Source organism: Salarias fasciatus, chromosome 22 (assembly GCF_902148845.1).
Source record: "Salarias fasciatus chromosome 22, fSalaFa1.1, whole genome shotgun sequence".
In the NCBI taxonomy this organism is placed as follows: Eukaryota; Metazoa; Chordata; class Actinopteri; order Blenniiformes; family Blenniidae; genus Salarias; species Salarias fasciatus.
Window position 1 is genome coordinate 13,735,518 of NC_043765.1, and position 16,937 is coordinate 13,752,454.

The following is a 16,937-nucleotide window of genomic DNA, read 5'->3' on the forward strand; positions in this document are numbered from 1 at the left end:
ACTTGAAAAGATACTTTGTTAATGACGAGTTAATGGTCAACTCTGTTCTTTACCTGAATGAGCAATGGCATTTAAAATATACAGTGATTTTAACAATGCAGGTGTAACACACTGCTGCATGCATATATCCAGACCGAGTGTATTCTGTCTTCCAGAAAGCTTGATCCGACCTCAGCGCTGGTATTATGTAAAGGTTTGTTTATATTGAAAAGCTTGGTGAACTGGTTACATTCAGTCTGAATGGTGGATTTTCCGCATTAGAGCCGATATAAGATGAATGTTCCCGGAGCATCTCGTAATCAAAAGGTTCCTGTCTTGCTTCAAACCTTGAACATGTGGTAAGAGCACATTATTGGAAGCAGACAAAGGTTCTCAGAACATTTTATAACCAATTTATCACAATAACCCCAAACAACATGATGTAATTCCTTGAAAACACTTTGAATCATCCTCTCACTGCTAAGCTTCACTAAAAGGTACTTTGTGATCCAGCCCGCTGTTATTTGTGCCGCATCTGGAAGATGTTAATATTTCCCATTTCATTTTTTAGGAGGAATGAACCACTCACCTCCAGCATGCTCTTTTTTTCTATTTAATCAATAGCGCCTTCGCCTCATAATTTCAAGCAGTTTTCCCTCATAACTTTTTTTTTTAAATCTTATTTAGTTACAAACAGTGCAGCTTCCCTCCGAAAATCTCTGCTCTTCTCCTTTATGAGTTCAAGATGAATAAATCAAAAGCTGTGAGTTAAACGTCAGATACATTTCTGCATGTTGCTCCTGAGCAGGTGGACTTGAGGGGAAATACTTCTGCAACTGTGAAAAGCATTCATGTGATTTCAGTATTACTTTTCAGGGTAAACGTTCGGAGATCTTGAGTGACATGACATTTCCAGCATAAATGTTTGTAACTGTGGTTATAACTCAGCTAACGAGGAAGCACTTGAGGGAAAGGTCAGCGCGTTTACTGCAGAGGCCTGGGTTTGAGGATCGCACCCAATACTAATCCAAGTCCATGGATTTTACAGCCTGTCACTTTATGACTCAATCTAATTTTAAGTATTTTTTCTTCTTCTTCGTGCCACTGATTTCATCTTACACAGAGGAAATTGACAAAAAGGGTGAAAAGGAGCAGTGTAAACTTGCCAACTGTGCATGCTGACAATACTCGTCAAAGTGCGGGGTGGTCACAGGGATGCCTTTACCATGCACGATTTTTAGTATCAAACCATCTTGGAATTTCTCCAAGTGTACGAGGGTGTACTCAAAAGAATCCGGAATTTGACTGTAACTTTTTATTTCTGACATTTCAAAATAAAACATCACTGTCGCCTTCAAAGTAGTCTCCATCCGCATTAATGCAGCGCTCCAGCCGTGTCTCCCACTTCACGAATGCGTCGTCAGACCCGCGCGTAATTGTGCCATTTTTTGCCGGCTGCGATTTTTCTGTCACCTCCTCCACATCTGCAAACCGCCGTCCCTTCAGCTCTTTCTTCAACTTGGGGAACAAGAAAAAGTCACTCGAGGCTACATCTGGCGAATTAGGCGGATGGGAGAGGAGATTCATCCCATTCTTCGCCAGAAACTGCGTGCCGCGCAGCGCCGTGTCCGCTGGCGCACTGTGGTGGTGGATCAACCAGGCTCCACTCCGCCACTACACGGGCCGCTTCCTCCTCACATCCTCACGGAGCCGTCTGAGGACTTCCATGTAGTAGTCCTGATTTACAGTCTGACCTGGAGGGACAAACTCGCTGTGGACGATACCCTGGACAGTGGAAAAGCAGCTCAGCATTGTTTTCACGGCTGAGCGGACCTGACGCGCGGACATCTGGCCTTTTTAAACCACCCAAACCACTCATGGACCTGAGTGTTCCCCAGAGCATCATCCTTGTAGGCTTGCTGCAACAAGGTGAGTGTTTCTGCTGCTGTTTTTTCCCAGCAAAAAGCAGAATTTAATGTTTGCGCGCTGCCCTGGCTTCCCAGTCAATGTCGCCATTTTGGAAAAAAATCGCGGACCGCTGCTGCACTCTGTTGCTATAAATAGCGCCTGACAGGCGTCAGTGTAACTCTCGGAGCTCAGATTTCTCACCGATGTGCACGAGGCCTACCTGCAGCACATCTGACGGCCAGAAGTCGGAACTCATAATTATTATTGTTTTCTGACCAAATTCCGGTTTCTTTTGGGTACCCCCTCGTATATTGAAGAAAAAGTACAATTCCAAGGTTTTAGGAATCTTTGTGAGCTTTCTGTGAGGACTCACTCCGAACTGTCAGTCTGCTTCTCTTTGCTCACCTTGCAAACAAAGCGGCTGAACGCTGGTTGCTGGTGGTTGTGGGGATCAGCTCCAGTGACCGAGGTAGTTGTAGCGATGACGGATGAAAGGATGGATGAAAATGGTCTCTAATGCAAAACAGAATATAGTTCATACTGTATGTCAAAAACCATTTAACACAGGAGATTGGAATAACTTTGCCATCTGTTCATAATTATAACAGTTTAATGTCTAATTCAATTAAAACTCCTCCCGATTTAATATCTATTCACTTGTTCAGCCATTTCAAGAACAAGAAAAGAGTCGTGCAGCCACTGTGTTTCACCTGGACACACTTTGGGGGTTTAGGGGCCAAACTTTCATTATTAGGGTAAAGCCAAGTTTTTTTATTCTCTCTCTTTTCATCTCTCAGTGCTCCTGGGATTTGATCTGGAAACATTACAATTACTAGCTTGCTTCACCGATAACCACTTCCTACAGTTTCTCCCACATGTCAGCAAAATTTATGTAATCATTTGTTCTCTCTCGGATCAGTTCCAGCAGGAAAACACTCTTTTTGCCTCCCCAATCTACCTCCATGCTGTGGAACTTTGCCCTGATGCAGCCCAAACTAATCAGCAAATCATCTGACGGAGACGACTCCGACGGTCCTCCCTTCAACACGCCACGCACAAGTTTGCGTGTATCACTGTGAAGACTGCCAGGAGGCCCGACCTTTCCCACTAATCATTGCGGCAGGGATCCATTACCTCAAAACCTGCTGGGAGAAACGTTGTGCTAAAGACGCACCACTCATCTGCCAGCATATTTCACTCTTCCCCTCAAGAGGTGTCTCATAAGATGAAAATGAAATATGGGAGCAATCAATATGAAAGTGGGTTTTTTTTTTCCCCCAGTCTCATGAAGAGTGATTACCATCGGCACATCTAGAGAAGAGTGTGATGTTTATTACTGGGGAACCATGCTGGAGTTGTTAATGTTTCTATTCACTGACACACTTACTGATAAAATTGTTTGTTTTGTTTTTTTTTTAAATCTCAGGAGTGGGAAAAAAATGAAGCTGCATGTTTACTCAATCCTGACTTGTTGCAGAGGACAAATGTGTTTAGAAAACTTAAACACATGCTGCATCAACTTATTCTATCAAAATAATGAAACTTAAATGAAGAATTTACTGATGAACACTTAATAAAAGAGTAAGACTATTCTTTAACTACACTATACCATGCGTTTGTTTCATCTAAACGGACACGAGTAATTTCAAAAGGCTGAGACAACAACCAAAACTGTTAAATCATAAACATGAGCCAGAAGGCAATGTGACAATTTCAGGCAGGATATCAACCTGCCGTTTTCCCAATCAGTCACAGATTCCCCAGAACATTCTCTAAAACATGTTTGATTTCCAAGGAGCTTTGAAGAAGACACCTCAGTATAAGGTTGCTTCAGTTCCAGACATTCCTCAGAGAAATAGATCCAAATTTATCACAGACAAAACCAGAAGGAAAGTTGGTGTGCAACAACCAGTAACATCATTTGCCAATAATGTAATAAAGTAGTTAAAGATTTTATCTGAATAATTGGAAATATAATAAAGAGAGACTTCACTTTGATGGACTGTTGTGGACTCTGAACTTTTTTTTTCCTCTCTCTTTCATGCGAGTTCGGCTGGCGAAGTTGTCAATCTTTAAGGCTACTGCACCATAATCCAATTCTGAAATACCACTCAATATGTACACAGCACACAACGATAAAAGTCTGGGTTTGTGAACTTGTGAAATGCCGTGACTTTCTTCTGCGGAGCCTCGGCGTTACTCACGGTCAGTACATTTCTGTCAATGCACTGCCTGCAGCTTCATCCAGGGAGCATTGTCTTGTGAATCTCTAACAATTTGTAGACCGTCTTTCATCTGCCCGTCCTCTGCAGAGGCAATCCTTTTAAAAGCTTGTACCAGAATCACATACCGCCATCGAGGCTGCGATGATTAAACGCTGTGCAGCCGGTGTTTGGGCGGTAATGCGTGTGTCCATGTTCCCTGTGTATCCCTCATCTTGAACATTAAATCCTTCCTCCTTCCATCCATCCTTTTCTCCCTTCATGTGAGAGGGGAATAATACGGCGCTACGTCAGATCCACAGAGAAATGGATACAATTTGCGAAGTAATGAAGAGAAAGACAATAAGCGGGTGCAGGCAACTGAACAAGCCGAACAATGGTGGAAAACACCCGAGGCTTCAGGCCACATTAGGAGCTCTCAACATAATCAGAAGTGACAGAACAACACTCGAATTATGGATATCTGGTCACGGCCGCAGATGCCATGCGCACGTATACAAATACTTGCAGGCAAACGCACGCACATCCAAAAGCTGTTGACTTCACCAAAAATACTATTTCTAGCACTTTGTATATTCAACAGCAGCCGCCTCAGTATCAACTGAATCTGGTTAGGTTGGGGGGGGGGCGGTATTTTTGAGACATTTTGATAAACATTTTTATGTAGTGTCAGCAGTATTCCATCTCCCTCTAATCAGAATATGTCAGAAACGTAACTCCCCTCAATGCTCGGCTGTGTCACAGGAACCTGGAGTTGCATTCTTCCTGCTAGAAAATAGCAACACACGTACCCAAAATATATATATATATATATATCTCTATATTTGTGACATTTTCTCCTGCAAGCCATCAAGCCTTTGTCAGCCTAAAAATAACAGCTAGCTACAGAGTATTCACAGGCACATTTTCACCCGTCTCCAGCAGCAGGAAAAAGAAATCCGAAAACAAAATCCAATATGGTTGCTGGTGCCAGCATCACATCTGAACTGGGCCATATGTCTTCATTACAGAATCCTGGGAACAAAAAAAAATAAAATAAAGGCAAAATATAAGTTTAAATAATGAAAATTCTTCTTGCACTTTGCGCTGGGACACCTTATTATAACTCACACCAGAAGTCGTCATGAGATCGCTCATTTCAACTCTAATTCTCTGCTCCTCACTGGAGAGCCACAGCAGAGTAACGTATATATAAAATCCTGCAGATGCCAAGGGTGTTGTTTTGACAGTGTGAGGAAACAGGTGAGAACAAGGGGAGGGTGGAGGGGCTTCTGACACGGGATGATAAATGTATGGCAGAGGTGGAAATGACTTCCACCTGATTTGATATGGAACACTCTGCCTGTCCCTCTTAATCTCACAGACCTGGTAACATATTCATTGGTACTGTCAGACACACTGCGTTATCGGCTAAAGGTGGGGAGTGTTGCCACATGCTCATCTGGGGGAAAAAAGAAGGAACTTTTGGCATTTCAATACAACACAAGCAGGACTCTATCAGCTCACATAGGGGATTTCAATCCATGCAGGAGTTGATCAATTCATTTTAATTCGAGCTGTAATTCTGTTTTTTTTTTGTGTTTTCTGACTTAGTTGACAATGCAACTAAACCAGAGCTGAGAATGAACACCCAAAGTGAAGCGAGGTGGGTAAATGTAGGTTCAATTTGATATTAGAACAGATCGGGGGTCTGCTACTTCTGTGGCCAAAAGGACCATTTCTTTGTGTGATTTTTCACCAAATTAAGTTTACTTGGAACTGAAAAAACATGTTTGACCTCTAAAATGAGGCTCCTAAGTTTAATATATACGGTATTTTTGAAACGTGGAAAAAAAAAAATCATTCAGCTACCGATTCACACAATAAACAGAAAGCTGAATATCAAATAAGACAGGATAAAAGAACAAAATAACACAGATCAATAGGTATACATGAAGGCATTTGAGCACTGAGAAGAAATCCAAGTGTGTTTTATCAAATCATTGCGATTTGATCGAAAACATATGAAGTCTTTGACATGATCACCTCAGCAATTCAATAACTCCAGAAAGTGAAGCATGATCACACATCTGGTATTTCTTTACTTACTTATGCTTTTTGATACCATCATGAAGAATATTGAGTTTTATCACGTCACAAAAGCCTTTTTTCACTCATCTTCATTCTGCCATCTGATACCAGACTTAATGCTTCAGCAATGATTAATTTACTCTACAAGAGATTAGACCCATTACTTGTAACTAGAGTTTAATTTGCTTATATTGTGATCGCTGCTGTCATTACAAGGTTCAAAGGTCACTAAACTTGTGGTGTTGGATGAAGGAGTTTAGTGAAGATTTGTAGAGTTTTCTGTCAGAAGTACTGACTGTACTGTTTGCTATGTTGCAAGCAGACTGGAGGTTTAAAAACGAAACTAAAGGCTTTATTTTAACGGTCTGAAAGACGCAGCGTTAAGTCCAAGGCACTAGTGCATTCAAACAGACCCGCTGTTTAAGGTCCAATGATGTGGAAGAGAAGGTTTTCAGTTATTTTTCTGGACATAAAACCGCCGCTTGCTGTATAAATACTGTCGGAGTATCAAACCATGCAGCCCTTGGAGAAATGTACACCGCCAATTTTTCGGCAACTGTGCAATGCAGTGCGGCTATTCAGACCTCTGCGATGTCACCGAGATACGCTCACACACAACCCACCACGCAACCTTTAACAGGAGAGGAAACTCGCGAAAGAACAAGACCAAAGTAACCTGTGCTTGGTCCAAGTGTGCAGCGCTCAGAAAACAAGCTGCTGCACACAAGAGAAAGCCTCTTTGATAGCAATGTGCCTGTAAGCTACAGACACAAAACAGTATGTTCTTAGCAGAGCTCTAGAGACAAGCTTAAGAAAGAAGATGTAAAACTATATTGGGATCGTTTTTTGCTACTTGAAAACACAAAAATATCTTCTGATGTGTATCAAGACTGAAAACAAAACAACAGAAAAGTGCGAAATGTGGGAACTTTACAGCCAATCAAAGTATCTGGTTATAAAAAGCAGAGCATAAAGAGAGATTGTCAGCCTGAGAATCCCTATTTTTATATCTTTATCTGCAGCTCTGCATAGTTTACTTACACGGACACACACAAACAAATCCTCTGCATGGTGCGGGCTGGGAAATCTTCTGCTGCCAGAGAGACCGAGAAGCTGCAGAGGCCCCAGCTGACCTGGGCACCGCTGTGCTATGAATCTTTTATCACATCACCCCTGCAATTGTTACTCTATCCACTCTGCCCTCCCCAGCATCTTTCCCACCCCTCGCTTTCTCTTCATCGGCACACTGCAAAGAGACCCAGCTTTTTCTTACCATTGACAAAACAAAGAGGTATATGTGTAATTTCCAGAAGTGCATCAAACTCCACAAGCTCTTTTCAAAAACTCAGAAAAATTGATGCCCAAGGTCGGCAACCCTCCTCCTGGAGGGACGCAGTGCTGCAGATTTTCTAAATGTAATAAACGTATCATAATGAAGCTCTGCAGAAAGCCTGATAACGAAGCTCTCATTACAGGTTGGGCGTGTCGATACAGGGACACGATGAAAACATTCAAGGCTTCACCCAACAGGACCCATTACTGCTGCTCCCGTTTCTCACGTTACAGTATTTGGTTGACACAATCTGACATGTCTCTATTCAATCCAAACGAGGTATGAATTAAAAGTGTGCCAGTATTTGCCAGCCTTTTTTTTTTTTTTTTTACATACAGAAACATTCTCAGTTAATGAGCTCGTGCAGATGTATGTCACACTGCAAGGCCAAAGGCTGGATTTCAAATGAGGTCAAGGTGAATGTGCGTGTCTACCAACTCCCTGGACGTATGCAAAGGATTAATTATGTAATGTACGGAGAAGAGAAGCCTGCCTTATTCCATCGTCTACGAGAATGTGGTAGGGTCCAACTTACTTGGATAAAAAGGTCATGAAATGTTTGTCAGACATGTTTCATGCCAGGATGCCCTGTTATGCCAAACTATGTGTGTGTGGATTATGCTCCAAAAGCTTTTTACAAAGCTCAAAACAGCCTAAACTTCTGCACTTCAGACTCCTGCAGGCTGGGAGACCTGTTGCACGTTGCTGTAAGGATATCTTGTTATTGCTGTTAATGTCCGTTTGTTGACCGAGGAGTAAGAAGACGGTGACAATGAACACATAGTGGGGAAAATAAAGCTTAAGGTTAGAGCTGCCATGTACTTCCAGAAGGGTGGAGCCCTTTTGAGTCTGTTTAGGATGAGCTCTACCACCCTCAACACAGCTGCAGGTCCTTCTTGTTCTCCTCTGTATGCTTGGAGATCCACACGGTGCAGTAGTGCGTCTTGAGGCTTTCTTTGGCCGATTGTTAAAGAACGAATCAGGAGGTGATCGGCGAGACGAGCCTGTTTCAGCCTCCTCTCTGAATGACTTTGACCTCATGTCGGACGTTTGTAGTTCAGCTGAGGTCATCTGAAATGCAGACACAAAGGAGTACAAGTCTCTCCGCCCTCTCCATTTCCTCAGGGTGTATGCAGAGGGCAGAGTGAAACAAAGCAACGCTGCACAAAAGGTAGAAGCGGGAAAGAAGATCACATGGCTTTGTAAGCCGTCCCATCCTCCGCTTGTTTCCTGTGTCTGCAGGGCTGGATGGAAAGAGGAGAAAGGGAAACTGAGAAAGGAGAAAATGACAAGCGGAATAAAGAGTCACCCTGAGCCCACGCATCAACTACGCAAACACTCCGGCAACATCAACACATCCCGCGAGCTGCTTTCTGATTCAAATGCCTCACTTCTTCACCTGCAGTCATTTCCCAATCTGCTGTCAGCCAGCACGGCGGCAGTCCAGAGAGAAGGTGTGTCGTTCAATTATACCTCCCTTTCCAGGACGAGTGCAGCGACCTTGGCCACCTCGGCTTAACTTTAAATGAATAACAGAGGGGACTTTTATGTGAAATGTGAAACAGTACGGCACATGACAGGCAATTACTCTTGGTGATGTCAGTCTGTTGAGAGGTCACTCCTGCCGCCATTGTTGTTATGCGCTGCTCCTCCTGTTCAGCTGACTTCTGATGGACATTTCTTTAGAGTTTAGGCCAAGCGTTGCTGGCAGTTTGTGGCTCTGACTGGACAGAAACTCAATATGGGCCAAAGCCGGTATGAATGAACTAGAAGGAAGGGATTGGGGAGGGAGGAAGGGAGCGAGACACCGAGCGAAACAGTGATTTCACTAAATGACTCGAAGACAGAGAATAATCTTTGTTTTGAGCTAAACCACAGTTTATTCATGCCCAGTGTCTTTTATTTTCTATTTACATGTATAAAATTATTCAACCGTGAGCCACATCCAAGCCTTCTGAGAACTTGAGTGACTGTGGAAGACCATGGATGATTTCAGGAGCGCCGTGTCATTCCAGGAGACAAATTACAAACAAGCCAAAATCTCATCAAAGAGCACAGCGTCCTTTTTGAAATTTAGCCACCGTAACCACATCTCATTTCCCTGTTGGCCATCAGATTGGTCTTCATCACTTCAAGAAGGAGCTAAGAGAATATATAAAAAAGGAGGGGAAAAATGGGAGGGTCTGTTTTCCCCTGGGCCCCAATTAAAACTTCCTTTAGCAAAGTGACAGCTTTTTATCCTCTGCCGTCCCAATGTTTCCCCCCACCACCGCATCGCTTAACAAACTGCAGGAAAGAAGCTGTGAAAGCAGGCTTTTAGGCACCAAGAGCCAAGTGAGGGACGAACGAAGCCACGAGATAGACAAGAAGACGGAAAGAGCAAGAAAGCTATTAGTCACGCATTAGTCAGAAATTATGGAACAATTCCAAATGTTAAAACTCCATATCTGGTACTCGGAGTCATTATTATACAGTTAGCTTGAACCTTGGAGAGTGAGTGGACTGCTTATGTAGAACAAGAAAGACAACTTTTGAATGGGGAGGGGTTATAATGCCAAGACATTAAGAGGTTGTTTCACAAGGTCTTTTAAGTTGAACGACAATCAAGAGTTAGGAGCGAACGGTCAACGTGGGACGCAAAAGGAAAATGTGCACATCCGCTGCTGTGATGAAGCTGTGGGTTAATTGCCGATCATGACAGATCTAACAGACCACAATGTGTACGTTCAAAGTTGGAGCTGAAATTTCCCGTCCAGTGTTCTGCACAGTGTGAGGCAGGCTTCCAGTGGGGGGGTGGTGGGGGTCGAGTGAGGGACGCAGCAGCAGGAAAACTGAGGGAGTCGGTGGAATGCCTTTTCACAGCTTGAATTTTCCCTTTTATCTTTAGAAAAGGAGCAAAAACCCAAAGAAAACATTTCCAGGGTAATATTTATTGTAAACGTGGATATCATTTAAAGCATAAGCACAGACTTCACATGACGTCCCAGATCACTGAAGTCTTTCTACCAGGACCAGAAAAGACACGTCGACTGTTTATGAATCCTTGATATTCAACTAACGTGTCGTTTACATGGTAACAGTGCTCGGAGCCACGGAAAACGCCACTTTTTGACAACAGCTCCCAAGGTGGACCTCAAAAATGCTCCAACTCCGTCTGGCCTGACATGCTCACAAAGTCGTTCTCTGCGTTTCTGCCGTTTCTGTGTAAACGTACATCGATGTCAAAATGTTGCCAAGCAAAGGTGAAACTTTGCTGAACAGGAAACGCAAAAATGGCCTGAGACCTCCTACTTCACTCTATCACACTTTGAAACCCCCGTTTCACTCCCTGACTGATGCCGGGCAGGAGTGCGCACGCTGGCCATCTATTCGAGCGCACACATGCAAGCGTGCGTATCTTCCACAATTACACATCAAGCACAGTCACAGTCCAAAAAAAAATCCCAACATGTCTCTGGTGCTTTGATGAAGCGCAGTGCGCTGTGCGGTGATTAGTGATGCTTGTGGGGTGTGGATGGAGAGATGGCTGTGCTTTTAGGTTTTTTTCCCCCCTCTCTCTATCTCTGGAAGCCAACAGCTCAGCTTGTTGTTTCTCAGAACACAAAGTTTCCATCTGGACCGTACCATCAGATTCAATTAACTGAGCACAAAGCCCAAAACAGCACAAAACCCTCAGCATTCAGTCACTGAAAATTAAATATGAATCTATAAAAAGATGGGGGGGGGGGGGTGCTGCTCTGGTAGCAGAATTGGCCCTTGAGGTATTTTGATTAAAAATATCGACTGATTGCTTCCTATCTAGCTTTTTATTTTTGTGTGCAGCATTCTAAAGACCTGAATGAATACAGACACGTTAGCAGTCACGTCTTCATCCAGGTAATATTTTGTCCCTGTGAACTTGCTGGAATTGGCCGTAACTCTAATCAAGGGATTTACAAATTGGGTTGAAAAGGTTAAATATGTTGTTACAAGCCTTGTTTATGGCTGTGGTTATTAACTTCGTGCCAATGTGCATCTATTGTGAAATCATTAAATCCTTCCAGATTTTAGGCAGTGGCCTCACAAGCAGAATCCAATACTAGAGATGTGGGAGAGATAAGAGCTTTGGAAATATGCTTTTTAGCAATTTAAGCATTTCCTCAATCATGCAAATGTATGGTCGCGCTAATTATGACCCATTTTAATCAAGTGTTGTCTTTATTTTGCACTTGATGTAAAAAAAAAAAAAAAAAAAAAAAAAAAAAAAACACATCCTGTAATTTGTAGAAATTACCATATGATCCATGTAAGCTTTGTGCCACTTCATCCAGTTGTGTTCACACCCTGGACCAATCCATCATGCAGCAAACCGAAAGAGACAGTCAAACACTCAGATTCACATGTATAGAAGCAGTTGATTGAGGGATGGGTGGGTGGGAGTGTCCATCCTATGGTTTGTTAACCGTTCGTCATCCAAACTTGACCATTGTTTTTCCATCTCTTGTATTGCCCCCACATAACCCACAGTCCAAGAAATGTAAACATTTTAAAACTTTTTTTTTTTTTCCGAGAAGGTATAAAATTAAAAGTCTGCAGCGTTGAGAAATGCCACAGAGTGACATCAAGGTGAAAGCAGTCCTCACATTCAGAGTGATTCAGCTGTCACGGCTCTGCATCATCCTCTGCGCCACAAACGAGGAGACGTCCCCAACAAAGCCATCAATCAACGCGGAGAAAAGGTCAAGCACAATGTAAATGAGCTTCCACAAGTAATATTCTACGATTAATGTTCACATAGGCGAAAATCAATCACCGATGAAATTTTTTTCCATGCACTGCTTGGACACATGGATTTCAAAACAACCCAGACTGACTGAACTCTCCTCCATCCGTACAGCGGCTTCCAAATGCTCCAAAGCAGCGACGGACAGCATGTAAACACTCTATCAGTGAGAGACTGACGTATTAACGACATTGATCCTCAACTATTTCATTGCAGCACAGATAAGGCAGCCACTGCTGCTTCACATAAATGAAATCTGGGAATATATCTCAACGCCAGGATGTGACGCATTATGAAATACAGAGGCAACCATGCAAACTGGTTAGTCACGTTGCCACCGAGGGTTTGTGTGTGTGTGTGTGTGTGTGTGTGTGTGTGAGGGTGTGTGATGCAGGGGTTGTGACAGCAAGGATCAGATAGCAGTGAATGCATTCCAGACTGGATTTAGAGTCTGTCTGATATCGGGGTGAAAAGGGGAGATTGTCTCAGATATTTATTGACTGCAGCACTTGGGCAGGCTGTGGCAGTGCTGCGAGAAGCAAAGGGAGCCTTTGTGTCGCGTTTCTTCATCACCAACTCACATTGCGTTGACCAAGACAGTCGCCGTTGTAACGCCCAGGCTGAAACACAATGCTCTACTGTATTGAATATTCCAGGCAAAACATGTAATCATATTTCAAGCTTGAATTGACCATTCTCTCTTTAAAGTCTGTCCCTTTGAGCTGCTGATTTGCAACCTGTCAGCACATAATTACTGTTGTCAGAGCCACACTCGATCATGTCAACAGCAGTGCCACCCATTTGGAAGGTTGGGCGAAAGGCGTTTAAGGACGTAAGGCCTCTGAATCCTGCCACTTCAGATAAATCCATTCGGACTCTGTTCATGACGGAACCAGAGGACGGAGGGTGTGACATGGAGAGATGGTCAGGTAAGTGAAACTGAGAACATAAACATGAAAATCGTGTATTTTGCTAAGGAAAATAAGATGCTGTGCAAAAAAAAAGAAAGAAAGGAACAGCAGTACAGCATGTTGACGATGCACAAGCCTCCCTCAGGCCCCGTTTAACAACGGTGGGAACAGACATTCATATGGACAAAGTTGGATTGCTGTTACGAATGACTCAACCAAGTGCCAGGAGAATACGGACTGAGATTTATGACACTCTGAAGGCCGCCGTGATTGTGAATGTCCATCAACTCGCACGTGCAGAAGAACCACTGACTGTTCACCACGGTGCACATGCACAGCAGCAGCGTTTGAGAAAAGTTGGATTTTCAAGGTTTCCACGAAGACAGAGTTTGAGCGTTTCTGAATATTTCCACCTTTAGAGCTGTAGTCAAATAGCTGTGTTTCCCGGGGCTCAGCGCACCATTGTTGTGTCCGAAAGTTTTCACTTGGAAACATCATCGCATAAATGGGGTCTCAGTCTGTGCTCGCTGAGGGTTTTAATGCAGTTTGTCACCAGGAATTTATGTCCCTAACAAGCCTTTGTCTGGATTCAGACTGAGGCAATGGCCTTGCATGGCCAAGCAGCCTGGAGAGAGAGTGTGACTCGCAACAAGGGGCCAAACCCTGACAGGCCTTTCTTAAAACCTTTTGTCCTGTCTTGCTCCTTTTGCTGAAAAGCCCCAGGTGTTCAGTTCCAATGTAGAACAGCCATCTAACACTGAACACTATGGAACGGTGCAGGTTCATTTAGGAAACACATTGCATCACATCCACCCATACATATATGTATGTATGCATACAAACAGCCCTGCAGGCATGCATTTCCTGATTTGCCTTCCCTCCTCGGTTTATTTCCACATCCTGCTGTTTGTTAGCTGGGAAAATTGCCTCCAAGTCTAAGCATGGCCTGTTCATATTACCATCAAGGTGGTGCTCTGCAAACACATTTGAGGAGGCACACGCAGCGCAGTGCTCTCCTGCATTTGCATGAGGACGAGTTCATCCGTTTCTCAACCTCTCGTCACCCCCTGATTTCCTCCCCGGCCGCTCCTATTACCTCCACCAACAGGAAACCCGTTATACAGCTTGACAGTGGTGGGTGTTTTCCTATGTGCCGCGCAGTAAACCTCCAGAATACTAAACAGGTTTATGCGATGCTTCTATATGGGCTCGGCTGCAGAAACAGGGCTGAATTATACATGCATTTGGAGATCACGGCGAGGATGTGTGAGGAGAGGAAGAGGCGGGAAGGAAAAACAAAGCCGCAAAGGTTGGAGAGCCACTGTGTGGAATCAGCTGTCAGTTGCGATAGCTTCCTTTTCATCCGCTCTTCTTACTGTCTTGGGGGCTTTTTGTCAACTCCACTTGTTGAATTTGGATGTATTATTGTTTGCTTCCCCTCCACCGCCACCACCGTCTCCCTCACTCAGTCCCTCTGATTGCAATCGCAGCTCCAGCCTTTCAGCATTAACTATGCAAGCCTTGCTCCATGCTGTGCATCCACTATCAGCAATCAGCCAATGCCCGTCTCGTACCTTTTTTCCCCCCCCAGACAAAAAGAAGAAAAACTTCCATTTTTTTTCCCCTGGCCATATTCAAAAGCCTTGAGCTCTCGCCCATGAACAACAAGTGGTCTTCGCTCATTAACATTTAATTTTGCTAAGCCCTTCGTCCACAAACAATCAGAATTTTGGATGTCACCACACTTTGCTGGATTACAGAAGTGCAACACTGTGCACCTTGATGAGAAGAGAAAGTTCCTGTCTAAACCTCTTAAAGCAGAGTAATGCACCCTGAGACATTCCACTGGTTCGCTGAGATTAAAGCCTCAGACAGATGCGTGTTGTCTGTCACTTGATGAAAACATCAGTGCCTGTAGCCTGCTTTTATCTTGAGAACAGGTAGACGTCACTAATGATCACAGCTACAAACCAGAACAAGCTGTGGAAGGAACACACACACACACGCTTAAACAACTATGCTTCAAAGTAGCGCCAATAAGCAGATAAGTGTAGCTTGTATTTTTGTTAAACTCATCGACTGCAGTTCTTTCAAAAAAAAAAAAAAAGAAATAAGAGTACACAGCACAAGCAGTTTCAAAAGTAAATCGATACTATTATATGATTAGGGACGGATAACACTGCTGGTGACTGGCTGCCTGATGCTCAGCATAACAGAAAAACACAATCCAGTGAGATATAAACCATATTTGTGTGTGATGTAACTTGAGATTTTCTAAGAACAGAAAAAAGCAATTCAGGAAAATGTTGACGACAGGAAAGTTACCTCATAATATTCCGCTAATCACCCAGCTTGAGTGAACCTCAGTTTATTTGTCTGAACCAAACAGAAAGCATTCCAACTCTTGTCTATCTGCTCAAATGAAAACGCAAAACTTTCATTGCATTTTGGGCATTTCTTTACGTGACGATGATGCTTGGAGCCACTGACAACTTTCTGTAAATGCTGAGTTTTTATAGTTGCGAATCACCTGCAATAACAATCAAACCTCGTCATCTCGCCATATGAATGTCAGTGTATTTGTCATTGTAATTGAAATAGTGTACTTTGCTCTGCATGCTTGTGTTTGTGTGTGTGTAGTTTCATTACAAAAACCATATATTGACTATATATCAACTATTGACATGCAGACTACATTATTATGAGCATTTCTGCCCCTTTCCATGTTAACAGCTTTCAAAACGTTGCCGAGCAAATCAACTTTATCCTAAACTAAAGTGCACAAGCGATGCATTTTCACTTGAAACATTTTATCAACAGGGCTTAAAGCTGACAGTAGAGAGACAGAAATCTGTGCTACTGCACAAAAACAGCTAAATGTACAATCACCTCATCTAACCAAAAGCACAAACGGTTAAAGCACTCCTTTAAAACAACAGTTTTCACTTCAACTCTGTAATGATGATGCTGCACTGGATTGACCCGATGAGTTCTTTTCAGTTTCCGTCTGACAATCTGGGCCGACAACCTTTCATCCATGGAAAGGTTCCCCCCTCACATTTCAGTATCCTTCTCTACGGCATGTGTGAGTAGCATGCAGAGGCCTAGCATGAATCCCACTTTGATCTTCCCACAATGGTGGAGTAGCTCAGGGATAATGGTGATTTCACCTCTCCAAACCTCCTCTCATCGACGCCCTGGAACATCACTGGCTGTAGTCAATGAGCAAAGCATTGTGCTCAGAGTCAATAGTGGAAAAGGGCAGCACTGAAAAGAAAGCCTTATTGAGTCAATGACTTGACCATTACTGTGGGATTAGCATTACTTGAATTGCACGGTTCAATGCCGAGTTGAAACGAGGATCGTGGCGGAGAAAACAAGGTTGTAAGTCAGCGGGAGGAGCATTTGTTGTATGATGCAAAAGAATTGCTAATGCCTTTGTTTTGATTAGCAGCTTGACCCCAGAGATGGACTTGGCTCGTTTGTTGTCAGCGAGAGACTAGAGGGGAGTGTTGGCATTCAGACCAGATTCTTTGGCAGCCGTTTCACTCAGCGGGGATCAGCTGCCTGCCAGAATAGATTACGCCGGGGACGCTGACGCCGTCTCTGGAGAGTGTTTCGACAGCTGACCCTAAAAAAGGTGATCTCTCATGGAAGGCCGGGGCGGACCACGGAGGAGAGTGGTAAAATCTGGGCATTCTTAACAACTTCAAATGGGAATCATGACTCAAATTATTGTGAAGGGAGTTTCA